Source organism: Budorcas taxicolor, chromosome 5 (assembly GCF_023091745.1).
Source record: "Budorcas taxicolor isolate Tak-1 chromosome 5, Takin1.1, whole genome shotgun sequence".
Taxonomy (NCBI): Eukaryota; Metazoa; Chordata; class Mammalia; order Artiodactyla; family Bovidae; genus Budorcas; species Budorcas taxicolor.
The window spans coordinates 84,344,583-84,348,517 of record NC_068914.1 but is presented as its reverse complement, the minus strand read 5'-3'; the positions used below and the strand labels follow the sequence as shown (position 1 = coordinate 84,348,517).

General features: G+C 37.0%; 1 pseudogene; it reads left to right on the top strand.

Annotated features, from left to right (window-relative positions):
• The first annotated feature begins 924 nt into the window (after positions 1–924).
• Positions 925–1,465, top strand: LOC128048593 (dihydrofolate reductase-like; annotated as a pseudogene).
• The last annotated feature ends 2,470 nt before the right edge of the window (positions 1,466–3,935 follow it).

The window sequence follows — 3,935 nt, the reverse complement described above, 5'->3', positions numbered from 1 at the left end:
CTACCATCTGCAGTGATTTTGGAGCCTTTTTTTCCTTTGAGACTTTTTAAGGTATCTCAATAATGACAGTGGAGAAGGCAATGGCACCCCACTCCAGTACTCTTGCCTGGAAAAACCCATGGATTGAGAAGCCTGGTAGGCTGCAGTCCATGGGGTCGCTAAGAGTCCGACACAACTGAGTGGCTTCACTTTCACTTTTCACTTTCATGCATTGGAGAAGGAAATAGCAACCCACTCCAGTGTTCTTGCCTGGAGAATCCCAGGGACGGCGGAGGCTGGTGCGCTGCCGTCTATGCGGTCGCACAGAGTTGGACACAACTGAAGCGACTTAGCAGCAGCAGCAGCAGCAGCAGCAGCAATATTGACAGAGATAACCATAGAAGTCTCAATGGGAATAATTAATTTTTAGTACTTTAAGTAGTTTATAGTTAACATGCAACCAGTAAGAAGAATCATCTAGTTTGAAATTAAGACTATTAAATCATCCGTATTAGTAGCATGAATTTTGTTCACCTTTTCCCCTAAAAATAAGAATGTTAGAGGTTTTTTCCATTAATTCAACCTCTTTTTTCATATTTACCCAGACTATCATTTGGTGTAGGCAAATATAAATACAATACAGATTTCAAAAAAAAAGTAAAAATAATTCATTCTAAGCTTCAAATACACACACACACACACACACACACACACACATTTATATGTAGGCAGGAAGATAAAGAACATTTTTGATGGAAATTGGAGCAACACTTTTTGTAAGTAGCAAACACCAATGGTTTTTATCTAAGGATTCATTAGTTTTAAAATTTCATACTAAGTGGAAAGAAAATAATGATTAATGACTTAAAGTCAGATTTAGAAAATCTAACATTTTAATTGATTTAATGCTTTCTACATACAAGTTAACATATTTTAAAAATAAAGATGGTTCATCTGCTAAACTGCATCATCACTCTGTTCCATAGCATGGGGCATCAGCAAGAATGGAGACCTGCCTTAGCTCCTGCTCAGGTATGAATTCAAGCATTCCCTGTCAGTAGAAGATAAACAGAATTTGGTGATTCTGGGTAGGAAGACATGGTTCAACACTCCAGAAAAGAATCGATCTTTAAAAGAAAGAATTAATATAATTCTCAATAGAGAACTCAAGGAACCTCCCCAGGGAGCTCATTTTCTTGCCAAAAGTCTGGATGATGCTTTAGAACTTATCATGCAACCAGCATTAACAAATAAACTAGATATGGTTTGAATAGCAGGAAGCAGTTCTATTAAGGAAGCCTTGAACAAGCCAGGCCATCTTAGATTATTTGTGGCAATAATTATGCAAGAATTTGAAAGTGATGCATTTTTTCTAGAAAATGATTTGGAAAATTATAAACTTCTCCTGGAATATCCAGGTGTTCCTTCCGTCCAGGAGGAGAAAGTCATTAAGTACAAATTTGAAGTAAAAGAAAAAAGCAATTAAAGTGAAAGTGTTTTCTTATCTATTTTGATCTATCTTCCCTCTGTCAAAACAAAAAATTACGCATTTTTTGTTGTAAAGACTTTTGTTGACTTTGAAACAATTATTTCTAAACAATGTATTCTTATTCACCATTAATCTTTTTTAAATTTTTATTGGAGTCTACTTGCTTCATAATGTGTTAGTTTCTGCTGCACAGCAACGTGAATCGGCTATGCATATACACGTATCCCCTCTTGTTTGAATTTCCTTCCCATTTAGGTCACCACAGAGCACTGAGTAGAGTTCTCTGTGCTATACAGTAGGTTCCCATGAGTTATCTATTTTTTTAGTACTAAATTTCTCATTGTGAGCTTCCTTAGTGACAGCAGTAAAGGGTCTGCCTGCAATGCAGGAGATGTGGGTTCAATTTCTGGGTCAGGAAGAGTCGCTAGAGAAGCAGATGCCAGCCCACTGCAGTATTCTTGCCTGAGAAATACCATGGACAAAGGAGCCTGGTGGGCTACAGTCCAGGGATTTGCAAAAAAGTCAGACAAAACTTAGTGACTAAAACCAAACAACAACATACAAGTTAACACATGTTAAAGATAAATCTAGGCATTATTTCCACTAGCCTTCACTCTTACATCAAGGCTGTATATTGTCACCTTGCTTTTTAAACTTATATGCAGAGTGTACATGTGTGTGCTAAGTCACTTCAATTGTGTCTGACTCTCTGAGACCCTATGGACTGTAGCCCGTCAGGCTCCTTCTGTCATGGGATTCTCGAGGCAAGAATACTGGAGTGGGTTGCTGTGCCCTCCTCCAGGGGACCTTCCCAACTGAATAATCAAACCTGCATCTCTTACATCTCCTGCATTGGTGGGAGGGTTCTTTACCATTAGCACCATTAACTTTTTATTAATTTATTTGTAATAAGTCCAAATTGTTCTTCTGGAGTATAATGAGGTTAACTATTTCAATGAAAATTAGCAAGATCCTTATTAAAAAATTACCTGAGGGCTTCCTAGGTGGAACAGCAACTAGAAGTCCACCTACCAATGTAGGTGACATGAGCTCAGTCTTTGGCCCAGGAAGCTTCCACATGTCGTGAAACAACTAAACCTGTGTTCCACAGCTACTGAGCCCACATTCTAGACCATGAGCTGCAACTACTGAACCCTTTTGCCACAACTACTGAAGCCTACATGCCTAGAGTCTATGCTCCATAATGAAATAAGCCACCATAATGAGAATCCTGTGTGCTAAAACAATAGTGGCCCCTGCTTGCTGCAACTAGAGAAAGCCCCAGTGAAGACAAAAAATAGATAAATAAATAAAATGAAAGTTTTAAAAACATAACTTGAGATATTGAATTTTACTACTTTACCCCAAATATTTATCTACAAATTATTTTCTGTTTCAACTAACTATTGTGCATCTCCTGAAAAATTATTCAGTTTTAACATAAAAATTAAATGAGCTACACATGTCAATAATGTTAGAAAATGACTTTATTAAAATATTTTACCAAGTTCTTTGTCATGATTGATACTTTACAAATTTAAAATTAAAATTTGAAATCATTTCTGTTTAGCTTTCCTTCAAAAATATATTTTAAGCTATTTAGTAAAAAAAAAAAAAAAAAAAAACCTTCTTACATGGCTAGCCTTCTCATTGTATAATTTCTTCAATTATACCCAAATACATTATCCTCTGTGATTTTCTTCATTCTACTTCTTACATCTGATAGACATTTAAAATTCTATTTTCTGCTGTATCATGAATTCTGGGTTGATTTTTTTCATTTGTTTAAGAAACACTATTGCTTCCTTCTTTAAAACATTTTTACATCTTTTTAATATACACTATTAACTTTTTTAAGCTGTGCAACTGACAGAAATAAAACGAGCAGTAGTTTGGAAAGCACCAATGGGTTACATAGGAATTTGAAAATGAAAATAATCTTCTGTTAAGGATAATGAGGTATATGGCAGTATTTATGTTGTTATATGATGCTGTAGAGAATTTTTGATAAAGGAAGGGCCTGTCAGTTCAGTTCAGTCGCTCAGTTGTATCCAACTCTTTGCGACCCCATGAACCGCAGCATGCCAGTCCTCCCTGTCCATCACCAACTTCCCAAGTCCACCCAAACCCATGTCCATTGAGTCAGTGATATCATCCAACTATCTCATCCTCTATCGTCCCATTCTCCTGCCTTGAATCTTTCCCAGCATCAGGGTCTTTTCAAATGAGTCAGCTCTTTGCATTAGGTGGCCAAAATATTGGAGTTTCAGATTCAACATCAGTCCTTCCAATGAGCACCCAGGACTGATCTCCTTCAGGATGGACTGGTTGGATCTCCTTGCAGTCCAGGGGACTCTCAAGAATCTTCTCTAACACCACAGTTTAAAAGCATCAATTCTTCAGCACTCAGCTGTATTTATAGTCCAGCTCTCACATCTATACATGACCACTGGAAAAACCATAGCTT